This window comes from Pelodiscus sinensis, chromosome 24 (genome assembly GCF_049634645.1).
Source record: "Pelodiscus sinensis isolate JC-2024 chromosome 24, ASM4963464v1, whole genome shotgun sequence".
Classification (NCBI taxonomy): Eukaryota; Metazoa; Chordata; order Testudines; family Trionychidae; genus Pelodiscus; species Pelodiscus sinensis.
The window spans coordinates 24759051-24772897 of NC_134734.1; the positions used below are offsets into that span (position 1 = coordinate 24759051).

Genomic DNA, 13847 nt, shown 5'->3' on the forward strand with positions numbered 1-13847 from the left:
GCCTCCAAGGCAGTAGCAACAAGGCCCTTCCATAGCAGCACCAAGGGCTTCACAAGTGGCTGGAGATTTTGGCTGCCCAGTTTTTTGGGGGGGCTGTTTTGTTTAGTTGTGTTTTGTTTTCCATATAAGCCAATGGCTCAAAGTGTCCAGGGCTGCAGAACTTGCACTCTGCTCACGCCTAAAATCACTTCGGAGCCCGAGCTGGAACGGCCACGTGGCTATCTTTAGCCCCATAACAGGAGCTGCAGGCTGTGGACCAGAGCTCTGAGACTCAGTTCCCACCACGGGGCCTTGTTTTCTGTGCGGACAAACCCAAGAATCGCTAGGAAATCCTGGCCACCGAAGAGCTGGGCAGGACCCGATCGTTCATGCAAAACCCGCAAGCCAGGGACGTTGGAATAGCTTTCAAGAGACTCAGTTCAAAGCCGCGTTACCCAGCTCCCTGATGGGGGCTAAAGTGCCTGAGTGGAGAGAACATGCTGATGTGAGGGGATGAGACACCCAGCACAAATGTCAGCCTTGCTTGCTGCCATCCAGACTTAGCTCCATGCGCAATATTGCTAGCACCCTGCCACCGATGCCTGGGGACGGCTGGCGCAAGCCAGCCTCACATGCTCTCACCAGCTATCTGACTATGAATTTAGAAATGTGTCTGTCTGTCCGTCTAAACAGTAACAGCAACGGCCACCAAATTCAGGAGCAGCTTTCTCTAATCCAAACATAAAGCCAGGTTGGGGCTTGGCTGTTCCAGGACAATGGGACGTGCCTGGAATTGGATTGTTTCTCATCACATGGAAAGGGAGGCGTCTGGTAGGAGGGCGTTATGCTGTGGAATGGCCACGGGGGCAGCCAGGGGCCAGAGATGGGGATTGGGGCAGCTGTAACCCACTGGGCCAGTGCCCTCGTTAGCTGCTCGGGGGAGCTGCCAAGCAGCTGAGTCTGGTGGGCAGGGCCGTCCTGAGGACGAACGGGGCCCTAGGCAGTGCTATGAAACTGGTGCCCCGTGCCCAATGGTGGCCAGGGGAGGGATGTTTTTTAGAGACGTGATTTATCATCTTTAGCGTTTGTTTTACACGTATGTCATTAGTGTGTCGCTAAACTCGGGGCCTGTACATTCAGAAACTGACAGGCCGTACCTGGGGCTGGCACGTGCCTGTTACGTGGCTTCATTCCACCGTGACTGGCTCTGTCACAGGTTCGGGGGCTGCTCATGGCTTGGGCAGGCTGTGCCACTGTTCAGTTCACTAGCTCCTCCCCGGAGGGAGCAGGGCCACAGGACGGGGGTAGGAAGAGGGGGGTGGGTGGGCATTAAGACCCAGCGGTGCCCCACATTTTCAGGTGCCCTACGCAGCTGCGTATTCTGTGCCTGAGTAGAGATAGCCTGAGTGGAAGGTGCAGCACACTCACTGTATTTTTCCAGGGGTGCTTCTGCCCCACAGCTCCCACAGATTCAGCACTTGGGGCACGGGCCCCGGCGGCTCTGTCATTTACACGTGAAGGGAGTGAACAGAACAGGGAACCATCAAATGATCTTTCCTGTCACACATTCCCAGCCTCTGACAAACAGAGGCAAAGGACACTATTTCTACCCATCCTGACTAACGGGGCTCAAAAATGAACTAGATAAATTCATGGAGGACAGGTTAATCAATGCCTATTAAAGGCCTGGTCTTCACAACATCCTCTGGCAAGGAGTTCCACAAGTTGACCGTACATTGTGTGAAGAAAAACTTCCTTTTGTATGTTTTAAACCTGCTTCCTATTAATTTCATTTGGCGACCCCCTAGTTCTAGTTATGGGAACAAGTAAATAACTTTTCCTTGTTCACTTTCTCCACACCTCTCATGATTTTATAGACCATTTTCATATCCCCCTTTTGTCTCCTCTTTTCTAAGCTGAAAAGTCTCAGTGTTATTGATCTCTCTTCATATGGCACCCGTTCCGAACTCCTCTTCATTTTGTTGCCTTTTTCTGAATCTTTTCCAATGCCAAGATTTTTTTTTTGCTTCTATTCGTATGTATAAGTATCTTGCTGCCCCCATGGGGTGTTGCCCAAGGACACAGACACACACAGAGGGAGACATATATCCCTGGACAAGTTAGAAGTGTTAAAAATAGCTAAGGAGATGCTCTTAGCCTGTAAACTCAATGGGGCAGGATTTAAGTAGGCAGCTGAATCCTCCGATGACAAAGAACCAAAACCAGACCCATGACACTGGGATCCGGGCCGGTCCCTGATATCGACTGTCCCGGCGGCCTGCGCTGTGGAATCCACCTGCTAAGCGCACAGGAACTGGAAAGAGCACGGACACTGCAAACGAAATGCAGGTGCGTGAGCCAGAGCCTCAAGAATCCATCTCTGCCTGGCATGACACATGACGTTTAACCACAGGAGGGAGCTACAGAACCGTGGGATGGAGGGAACGGGAGATCTGTCCTTACCCAGCGGATAGGGAATCTGTCAGCTGGGGACTTACGGGTGTGTGGGCCGGGGTGTGGACACAGGAGCACGGCTGCGAGACTTAGGCCCAGCCATGGTAGACTCCACATCTCTTGGACCTGGACTGGGGAACTCCAGGTTCCCAAAGCCCTGCTGCCTACCACAGCAGTGCGCTAAACACGAGGCAAGGACCGGCTCTCACGCTGCTTTTGGCACCTGCCACAACGAGGCCCTGCTGGGCTTTCCAGGTGGGCAGCAAGAGCGATGAAGGGCACGGAGCGATGCCGAGAGGAAGGAAGTTTGAAAAGATGTGGGGTTTGTAGAGAGGAGCCCTGCCCATAGGAGAGAGGGTGGCCTTAGACAAGTTACTGCTTCCGTTTCCTTGCAGCGAAGTTCTGATCAGCTTCTCTGTGTATTCTCCCACTTGAACTGTAAATCAATACACACACTCATGCCTGTGTGTGCACAGGTACACAGACAGCTGGGATTCAAATCCTCCTCTGCCTGGAGTATAAGGCCTGGTCTTCACTGTTGCAATTGATCTCCCAGAATTCAATTTAGTGGGTCTAGCAAAGACCCGCTAAATCGAACTCAGAGGGTGCTCACCCCTCCCCCCCGGGGGGCCAGTATTCCTGCTCCTGCGAGAAGTAAGGGAAGCATTTGCTCCCATGGGCCTCCTGCTGCAGGGAAACTCGAATCCAGGTATGTTGACTCCAGCTGCGTAATTACCTAGCTGAGTTGCAGGTCGTGATTCGACTTTCCCCGTTCGTGTAGGCTCATCCTTTCGGTGGACACGCCACCAGGGGGCAGCATTGCCTGCTCAGCGTCTCCAGCGATGGCCTTTAAGCAGGTTGTACCTGCTGGGATCCCTGAAACAGGCTCCCTCCCTCGCTCCGCTGACCATCCTGGGCCTGGACACCTCGACGCTGGGTAGCGACACTCCTGGGCCGGGCCATGCGCCCCCCTCTCCACGTGTCTCCAACGTGCATGCAAGGCTGGAGGCTCTGATGGGTCTGCACTCGCTAACGGAGAACCCCAGGCATGGGGGGTGGGTCTCAGAGGCCGGGGGAGGCACTCCCTTCCCAACCTGCCTGGCTGGCCCCACCACACTCCGCCCCCAGAGTCTCCCCTTCATCTCCTGGGTCTGCCTGGCCTTCAGTCCTGCCAAGGCTAGGGCTGTGCTGCCAGTCCTCCTGGGGCTGGGGAGACGGAGGCCACCCCCTACCACCCTCCCGTGCTCCCAGGGCCAGGGAAGGCTGGGGCTGCCTGCCTCCCATTGGGGGGTGGCCTGGCCCTACAGCTGGGGGAGGCTTGACTCCCACAGGGGGCCGTGGGCAGTGGGGGTGGCAGAGTGGGGCGGGGGGCTTGCCTCCCCCAGCCGTAAGTTCGCCCACTGCCCCAACCTCAAGTACTGGGTGCACACGGAGCACGTCTGACTGCAGGGGTGGGTGGGTTACCCTGTGTCTCCTATGGGGGTAACTGCTTGCCCCCTGCACTCAGGTGCTCCCAAAGTGCACTGTGCCCCCCCCGCCCCCGAGCTGGGGCGAGATGCCACAGTCTGGTCCCAAATGATTTTACTTCCAGGAGCCTTTCAACCCAGAGACGAAGGGGCTCTGGTTCTGCACTGGCGCATGCGCAAAGGCGCCGCGGGGCACTGAGGGTTAGCAGGCTGGTGAAATGTTTGGAGGGGAAAGCACCTTCTGCCCCAAACGGCATCGAGCCAGAATTATTCTTGCAACCCCTAGAACAAATAACGTGCGTAAGTCAGCGTGTGTCAGGGTGGATGGCAGGGCAGCCGACAGAATCGCCTCTGGGCAAGATGGGGGGAGCTGCCTCTGAGCTCCTGGAAAGGGTGGGGCTTAGAGAGGAAGGGGCGGGGCTTAGAGAGGAAGGGGTGGGGCTCGGAGCAGCTGGGACTGTGCCACCCCGAGCGCTGCCCGCCACTCCAGGGGCTGTTTAAAGGGCCCAGGGCTCCCGCCATCGCCACGTGGCGGGTCCGGCAGACCCCAGGGCAGTTGCTCCCCGCTCTCCCGTCAGTGGGCCAGGTGGAGGGACCGGCAGAGGAGCAAAGAATCCCAGCAGGCGGGTGTGCCCATCCATGAACTGGAGATTTTATTGTGTCGCGTACAGCGAGAGCGCGGAGCACAGGCACGGGGGGGCCAGGCAATTCCATGCTACAGCCGAGCCGCGTCGTTCTCTCGTTCAGGCCCTCACGCGCCCAGGCGAAGAGCCGTCCCTGCGGCTGGACATCCTGGCCAGAGTGGGCACCACTTGTCTGTGCTCGCGAGGGGGCTGCGGCGTCTCGTCTCTCCTCAGAATCCGTGCCCAGGGCTGTAGAGTTTGGGCGTAAGCAGAGACGGCCCAGTTCTCACTCTGGCCTGGGCAGGTTTCAGAAGCAGGGCCCCCGCGGGTGCGAGCGTGTGCTCAGAGCCTCGCCGCGCCGGCCGCGAATCGTTTCCTGGAGAAGAGCGACAGAGGAGAAGGGACAAGCTGGCGGGAACCAGCCTGGTGGCAGGTTAAGGATACTAATGGAGAACAGGCCCCGACACGTACAGGACAAAGCTCTGAAGCTGCTACAGTAAAGCCTTCTAACCCCCGCGGACAGGACCAGGAAGAGACTTGGTCACTATCCTGCCTCGCGTGCGTGGCGTGAGCTCCCTTCGGGAGCTGGGAGCTACTTCCGTGCCGGGGGCCAGCGGCACGGTTGTTTCTGTTGCTTCTCTTCCCCCGGTGGGGATGGTTGCACAGGGCCAGGACCTTCTGGCTCGCTGATGGGTGGGGGGCATCGGCCTGGCTCTGGTTCTGGTTCCGGTTTTGCTTCCTCACATTCCGTGGATGTTTCTGCTCCCGGTGCAGGTGGTAGGGCGGGTGGCTGCTTGTATTGCTGCTGCTCTGGCTGTAAATATCCTGCTTCTTCAGCTTCTGGTGGATTTGGTTCTGGTGCTGGCTCTGGCTCTGGCTCTGGTTCTGGTTCCAGTTCCGGGACTGGGCCAAGAGGCTGCTTCAGTGGCTCCTTCTGGGGCTTCTCTTCTTCCCGGGGTGCATTTTCAGGTTCTTTGACTGTTCTTGGACCTGGGCTGGGTTCTGGTTCTGGAGCGGCATTGCTCAGTGCTGGGGGCAAGGGGAGACTTTGCCTGCGTTGCTGCTGGTTCTGCGGCGAAGCCATCTGCTGCAGTCAGGTGACCTGGGAGAAATGTGGGATGGTTTTTACCTTTGCGAGACAAATGCCAATGCAATGGGAGGTGGGTTCAGTGTCGGGTCCTAAACGCTGGCTGAAAACCTGCTGGCCCTGCATCTGCGCCGACCTACCCCTTGGACAGGCATTCACATTGGAGCAGGTCGAAAATGGAAACCCGAGGACTCACCTGAACATTTCCAGCCCCAGAAGTCAGAATTTCTCAATTTTAAAAATAATTATTATAATCTGCATTTTGCTGAAAATGTCTCGGCTTTGGCTGTTGGGTAGGATCTCTCTCTCTCTCTCTCGCTCTCTCTCTCGCTCTCTCTCCCTCTCCATTTTTTTAAGAAAGTAGCCTAACTAAGACAAGGGCTTGGTCAAGAACCCATTTTCCCACCCGCCCTAGTTCACAAGGTGGCTGTCAATGGCTGACGTCAAGGCAGGATTTAAATCGCTAGCCCAAGGTCCAAAATAATTCCCTCCCTGCCAATTGCCTTTTCCCTTTTGATTCCTCCGGCCCATCCCTCCTTCTGCGCTTCCTTCCTTCCGTCAGAGCTCTCTCCTTTGGGCCCTGCCCCTGCCAGCTCCTAGACCCTGCTCATCACTGTCAGCGTTTGCACTGCGGACGCACGATGTGGCGCCTTCGCCTCGGACGACGGCCCCATTGTGCGAGGCCAAATACTCCCATAACACCAAAGGCCTTGCCCAGCACCTTTGGGCCGCGTGGCCCTCCTGCACCACCTGACCCCGGGCGCTTTGTGCCGTCCTGTGGCGATGGCAGCGCATGACGCCGCTTTGCATGCTGGGGCCGGCGCTTGCTTGTCATCTAAGCCTGCAAAGCTGGGTGGTGCGGCCGCCGGGCTGCCCCTGCTCGCTGACGTGGGCGTAAGGCGGGGTAACGCCGGCGGAGGCAATAGAACCGGCATCGTCCGCAGAAAGAACACAGACACCTCAGCTGATTTGCCAGCCAGGAGTAACTCCAGCCAGCTAATGGCAGGTGGCCAGCGGGAGGAAAGCAAACTCCTTCCCTTCTAAAGCTTGCAGCCACCTCTGCTTAATCTGCCTCGCTGGGATCAGAGTGACGCCAGGGCAGACGGCCAGGAGCAGAGCGAGCGACCCGCACAAGGCCTGGCCCTGTCACCCCACCCCGGCAGGTGCAGGAGCAGCCCACTTACCCAGTTCAGCGGTGAGAGCGAGCGGCTCCGTGCGACGGGGATGAGGCCCTTGGGGATGGAAGAAGCTTTATATGGTCCCTAAGCCCGGCCCCGCCAAGCGAGACATTTCTAGGTCTGGGGCCCTTGTTCTTTCACAACCTCCCAAGGATAAATTACTGGGTTGAGTGTCCTCTGGGGGAGAAAACTCCCTTTTCTGGGGCATTTTTTTGTGTCAGCACCTGGTGATTTGGGTGTCAGCCCTGCCTGACGCACGACGGTCCCTCCTCGGGAAGCATTCCTCACATTCCCGGCTTGCAGCATGTGCTCTAAAAATAGAGGGGTGGGCGAGCAATGGCATTCTTGGCCACGTAGGCAGAGAGGTGCGTTCGCTCCTGGAGAATGGAGCCGGGGCTGGATTCCGAGGACAATTGCAAGTTACACTTCTCCAGTGTGAAGAGCCTTCGAGAGGCCGGGAAGGCTCCGTGCAGCGTTCCCCACTGTGGAGGGAGCCCCCAGACATCGTGGAGCGGGGAAAGGGCAGGCTGGGGGTGCCCTGACTACACCAGGAGCCAGGCAATGCCCGAGAGCAGTGCCTCTCAGCCAGTGAAGTGCGGGGGGCAGGTCAACACAGCTGACATGGAGAAAACTGAATTTTTGTGTTAAATGTTACAGCACCTGACATTTTGGGGTGTAAAAAGTCCAAACATAATAATCGCCCGCCTGGCTACGATGAAGTTGTTTAAACAAATTTGTTGCAATGGTGGAAGAAAAATTGTGCGTGTCTGAAAACTGCAGGTGCTGAGGGTACTTGTATATATTTTTAAAGGGATACTTTATATAAAAAGGTTGAGAAACACTGCCCTAGACTGACCCAACCCACGGACACCATTGATCTCAGGGCATGACTGAGGAGCAGGCCCCGATGTGCCTATCAAAATCACTTCTCCTTACATTTGTTATTCATTGTTCTGTGACTCAGAAGAAGGAGGTGAGAATTGCTAGGGCCCGGGGCCCCGCCCCACCCCTGCACGCGGAGAAGCCGACGCACCGTCGGGCCATTGACACGCTTCTGAGAGGCACCCGCGTTAGTGTGTTTCCACAAAATGAGCGAGGAGTCCAGCCATGACTAACAAGTGTGCCAGGGCATGAGCTTTCGTGGGCTGCAGCCCACTGCATCAGCTGCGCGAGGTGAAAAGGCAGCCGGCGGGAAATACGTACACAGACGTACCCGTGGGAGTGTTACTGCAGTGTTAATGGGAGTGGATGTGGCCATTTCCAACAGTGATAGGAAGGTGGGAAAATGGCTTATTGTAATGAGCGAGCCGTTCCCAGCCTCTCGTCAGCCCTGATCTGATGGCGTCACATTAGCCTGTGAATTCCAGCTCCGAGGTTTCACGCGCTGCAGTCTGGTCTTGAATTCATTCATTCGGCAATCGAGAATGGCAGCTTTCAGGTCTGTCGGTGTGTCCAGGAGACGGCGGTGCTCTCCTCTGGCTTCTGTACGGTGGCTGGTGTCCGCTTCTTCTTTTGCACAAAGGGCCTGTTTGCCCAATGCAGGAGAACACGCCCGTGGTGATGCAGCTGATGTGGTTAGGTCGTAGGATGGGGTCACGAGGGTAGACGTGTGGGCAGAGCTGGCAATGGGGTTTGTTGCGGGGATTGGCTCTGGGGTGGGTGTTTCTATTGGGGGTGTAGTTGGCGGCTGGGGGGCTGTCGGTAAGTGGGGGCTGATTGGCGCCCCACGGCCTGTGAGAATGAGGGAACGTCCTCTAGGGAAAGGGGGGATCTGTGATGATGGGTTGGAGAAGTCCCAGCTGGGGCCAGTGACGTTCTGTTCCTTCCTTTGTTGGCTCTGCCCTGTAGAGGATGAATTCTGGGTTCCCGCCTGGCTCTGTCATGCTGTCTCCTCACTTCCCCAGGTGGGCACTGTAGTGGATGCTTGGTAGCGATCCTGTGGGTGTTTCTTCCCGAGGGACCGGAGCAGGGCTTGGCTGCAGGCGATGGAGCGGGTGTCGTGTTCTGGAGGAAAGTCTGTAGGGTTCCAGGACAGGATGGTGTCTATGTGCCCACTGTCATGTCCAGGAAGTGGGCTCTTGTGTGGACTGGCCCAGGCCGAGGTAGATGGTGGGGCGGAAGGGGCTGGAATTCTGCAAGGGCCTCCTTCCCGGGAGTCCAGCTAGCGAAGATGCCCTCGATGTAGCGCGAGTGGAGGAGGGGCACTTGGGGTCGGGAGCCGAGGGACCCTCGTTCCAAGGAATTGTTTAGGTCTCCTGCCGGATCTGACACCCCCTCCAGTGCATGTCGCAGACCTGGGCCCTGAATGGAATAAGTGTCACATAGAGGTTCCCTGGGCGAACAAAAAATGTAGCACAGGTCCGGGGAAAGGAGCAGGAAGATTTAAGCTACTAGCAATGGGGGGGGGGGGCACAGGATGTAGGAGTGCAGGGGGTTCTCAGCACCCCCAAGTATTAGGGCATCCCAGCTCCATGCCCCTACTGCCCAGGGTCCTGTCCACTGGCCCCCACCCCTGCAGCCTGGGGGCTCAGCTACTGGCCCCTACCCAGCCCTGCTGCCAGCTTCCCCCACCCCACTTGGCTCTACCACCGGCCTATAGCCCCTCACTCAGCCCTTCCGCCGGCCCGTGGCCCCTCACTCAGCCCTTCCGCCGGCCCGTGGCCCCTCACTCAGCCCTTCCGCCGGCCCGTGGCCCCCCTCTCAGCCCTTCCGCCGGCCCGTGGCCCCTCTCTCAGCCCTTCCACCGGCCCGTGGCCCCTCACTCAGCCCTTCCACCGGCCCGTGGCCCCTCTCTCAGCCCTTCCACCGGCCCGTGGCCCCTCTCTCAGCCCTTCCACCGGCCCGTGGCCCCTCTCTCAGCCCTTCCACCGGCCCATGGCCCCTCTCTCAGCCCTTCCACCGGCCCGTGGCCCCTCTCTCAGCCCTTCCGCTGGCCCGTGGCCCCTCACTCAGCCCTTCCGCCGGCCCATGGCCCCTCTCTCAGCCCTTCCACCGGCCCATGGCCCCTCTCTCAGCCCTTCCACCGGCCCATGGCCCCTCTCTCAGCCCTTCCACCGGCCCATGGCCCCTCACTCAGCCCTTGCACCAGCCCGTGGCCCCTCACTCAGCCCTGCTGTCAGCCTGTGGCCCCTCACTCAGCCCTTCCGCCGGCCCGTGGCCCCTCTCTCAGCCCTTCCGCCGGCCTGTGGCCCCTCACTCAGCCCTTCCGCCGGCCCGTGGCCCCTCACTCAGCCCTTCCGCCGGCCCGTGGCCCCTCTCTCAGCCCTTCCGCTGGCCTGTGGCCCCTCACTCAGCCCTGCTGTCAGCCTGTGGCCCCTCACTCAGCCCTTCCGCCGGCCCGTGGCCCCTCACTCAGCCCTTCCGCCAGCCCGTGGCCCCTCACTCAGCCCTGCTGACAGTCCCATGGCCCCTCACTCAGCCCTTCCGCCGGGCCGTGGCCCCTCACTCAGCCCTGCTGACAGTCCCATGGCCAGGGTCTCCACCTCTGTGTCCCGCATGTGGGATCCCTGCTGCCAGCCCTGGCTCTAGGGGGGAAAGGGGCACAGACAGGAGTAAGGGGGTGCACACAGCTCAGCACCCCCACCCCAAAACCAGTCCCAGTGCCACTGGGGAAGGCTGGTCCCAAATCTTCAAGTGACACTTGAATGCTAAGCCCTTGAAACTGAAGTGGGGGCTGGCTGCGTGAGCCCCGGGCCTGGCCGGCTCCTTCGGCGGGTGTGGAGGCAGGAGAGTTCGGGAGCGGCTGACGTCTTCCTCTGGGGAGCCCGACAGCAGCTGCGTCACCCTGTGTGGCTCTGCACTGACGCCCTCGTTGAGCTAAGAGCCGCTTTGCTCGATGGCTCAATTAGGCGCTGTTGCAAGGCCCTTTCCGTTGGACTAGCCTGGCAGGCCCCGGGGGCCCGTTCCGTCTCCCACGTCCTACGGCCACGGCCCTGCTTGCCTGCTGCTCCGAATCGCATGCAAAACCCCACGAGGCATCGTCACGGTAACGCAGGGTGCGTCGCCAAGAGGGCCCGAGAAGAAACAGGCTCCCGCATCCTTTCATTTCACCCCCTTGTCAGGTCACAGGGCAGTGAGTTCCACAGCAGCCTGGGAAACGCCATCCAGACCCCCATGAACCCTCGCCATGGCTGGGGGAGGGACACCCCTTCCCTGCCCTGAACTGAGCCTGGTCCTGGTGCCTCTCCCCAGCCCAGGTGCTGCTGTGGGAAAAGAGAAAGGGGGGGAGGCTTCCCCCCCAGGAAGCCTGCACCCCAAATCCCTCATTCTGGCCCCACTTCTGCACCTCCCCCCCAGCACAACTCCTAACCCTCTGCCCCAGCCCTGAGCCGGGACCCCTGGCTGAAGCTCTCACACTCCTACATGCCAACACTTTGCCTCAGCCCTGAGCCCCCCCCCCCCCACACACACACGCTGACCCCCTCGGCCCCACCCCACCACATGCATTTTGTCACCTCTGTGGTGGTGCACGAAGCAAAATTCATTCCACGCTTGTGAGGGGAAAACGTGAAATGCCCCCTCAGCAGGGTTCCCCCTCAGCCATTAAAATCACGTTGGGATGGATCACACAAAGCCGATGGGCGTCAGCAGAAGGGACCTCTGCACACGGGCGGCCTGTGGGGGCTTTTCCCCAGGGAAGCTAACCTTTGTGTTCAAGGCTCACCAGGAGAGAAAATGTAAGAAAACTATGAGGGATGAACTTTGAAGCTTGGAATGCAAAGTCGCGCTGTCGTTTCGCATGGCCACTGCGGGGGAATAACCCTTTCACTGTCATGTGGCCGTAGCTATGTGGGGTGTCGAGGCTGAATCGCATTCCACCTGCCCTTCCTGCTCTGTGGCGGACGGGCCGAATTCTCCGTGGCCCTGTACCCCTGTGCCATCCTTCACACCAGTGCAAAACAAGTGTGTAGAATTAGCCCCGGGATGCGACAGTAACGGGGCTTGTGAACATAGGAGGCAGATTCGACTGGCGCGCAGGCAGAACGATCCCAGAAAATTCAAGCTGTGCAGTTCTCTCTTTCATCGCTTTTCAGGGTGAGCCGCCTCGTGTGGAATCCAGGTGTGTCTGCCCCCACTAATGACAGACGAGTGCGAACAAGCATGGGGCGGGAGGTGGTGAGCCAGGCCTTTGGGGAGCTGGTTCAACCACTTCTGCTGAATGTGCCAAAACTAAATCTAAGGGGCGATGGCTTCCTCCAAATCCAGAGTTTTCTCCCTACGTGGAAATGACACAAGATGAAATGGCAAGAGGCCGAAAGACGACCCTGCAATCACGCTACCTGCTGGAGCAGACCAAATCCATCGGAAGCTTTCCCCCGTCAGCCTGCCCTGCCACACTCCCATTATCTGACCCAGCACCAGATTGATTTCTTAAAGGACTCCAGCAAGGTTGACTAAGTATCTTGCAATCACATCGCTGCGTGCTGGAAAAGAGCGTTCCTTGCAAACTCGTCATGAAAACCTGCTTTTCCTCAAGGGAAGGATTGCATTGGTGACTCAGGTGCAGAACTCGGAGCCAGAAATCCTGGATTCTGTTCCCAATGCATCGTGGGAACTTCGGCAAGTTACTCTGCTCCATGGTTTGTGAAGCTTAATCAATTAATCTTTCAACACTGGTCTTTACACCTGGGGGAAGGCTGCACCACTGCAGAATTTGCGCGGAATTACCGTGCTGTGCAGCATTCCATTTTCCCCCGCAGAACCGGTGCTGCGGAGCTGATGGCCACCGCGAGGGGTTGCTGGATCCAGAGGAGCCCAGCTCCCCAGCTCGCAAAAACAGGATATCGCAGGAGGGGACGGCGAGTGAGAGCTGGGGGCTCTGGGAAACTGCAATTCCCAGCACATCCTGTAGGAAGGAGGCAACATGCAGGAAACTCTGTACAGGCCTGGGACCCAGGCTCAGGCTGTTTCTCTCTCTAGCTCTCGGGACTCTGAGGGGCAGGGGATGCAGGTGCCCCATGGCAGGGATCTGAGGAGTCAGGACTGTGGTGTCTAGGCTGGGCAGCTGTCCCAGAGCTGGTCTCCAGGGTGTCTTAGACTGGAGGGGCAGTTTTCCCCAGGACGGGCCCAGCTGGCGTGTGTGACATACGCTGACGGAGGCATGCAGCCAAAGCATGCCAGGAAAACGGAGCGGGTTGTCTTAATTCCGGCACCAAAACGTTCCCCCCAGAAGTCGAGGGCTGTCACAGACGTACTTGAGGATGGGCATTCGGATACCTTAGCAACCTAGTGGGAACTGGTGGGTTCTACTGTGTCATGTGCACAACCAAGATATGCAGAACGTTACACCACGGCGGGAGGCATTTTTCATTTTTTGGTGCAGAATTCTTTAGCAAATGTGGTGCTCACCTCCCCCAGGACTAGAGCTTGGAATCGTTGTTTGCTGCCCATTCCTCGCGGGAGTAAATCAGCCCTCAGTCTAGCTCAGTGTCCTCAGACTACAGGAGACCGGGCACCCTCTAGCATCCACCGGGTCTGTCGACGGGTGGGGGCCAGTTGCCCCAGAGTCGAGTGATTCTAAGGGGCCCAGGGCTCCTCGCCACCATGGCACCTGGATCCCTGGGCCGGTTAAATCACCACGGAAGTGCTGCATGTCACACTCACGGGAGCGCCAAGGGCTGGGGGGACGGATGGGGCCCTCTAGATGGTGAGGAGGGCTGGCTGCCTCGCCCCTTCTGCCCAGGGTCCCAGCACAGAGCTGTCCTCCCCGCACCTGGCCCAGGGGCCGGCGTGGCTGGTTTCCGCCGTTTGTGATGCCTAGCACACAACACAGGGATATTTAGAGGCATTTCGATGTTGCCAGGCTCGGAATTGCAGAGCCTGGGGGCAAAGTTTCCAAAGGCAGCTACGTCACCCAGCAGCCTGAATCCTTCCAGATGTCAATGAAACTCCCAAGTGCCCAGGTCCCTCCTGGAAACGGGGCGTGGCCATGTGGGTCATGTAGGCCTGGCAGCGCTGAGCCGAGCAACGCATCAACACCTCTGAAAAGCCGGCCTCAGGTGATCAGGGTGTTCCTATCGGAAGAGATGAACCGTTCCCACAGAACATCGACAATCCCTTC

General features: G+C 58.5%; 1 long non-coding RNA gene across 1 annotated transcript; it reads right to left on the reverse strand.

The window, feature by feature from the left end:
- Positions 1-4904: 4904 nt before the first annotated feature.
- On the reverse strand, positions 4905-8393 carry LOC102452884 (uncharacterized). Its single transcript, XR_012897466.1, has 2 exons — positions 6794-8393; positions 4905-5624 (listed from the first exon to the last, which is right to left on the reverse strand). It is a non-coding gene; the product is annotated as an uncharacterized LOC102452884 (long non-coding RNA).
- Between the last annotated feature and the right edge of the window lie 5454 nt (positions 8394-13847).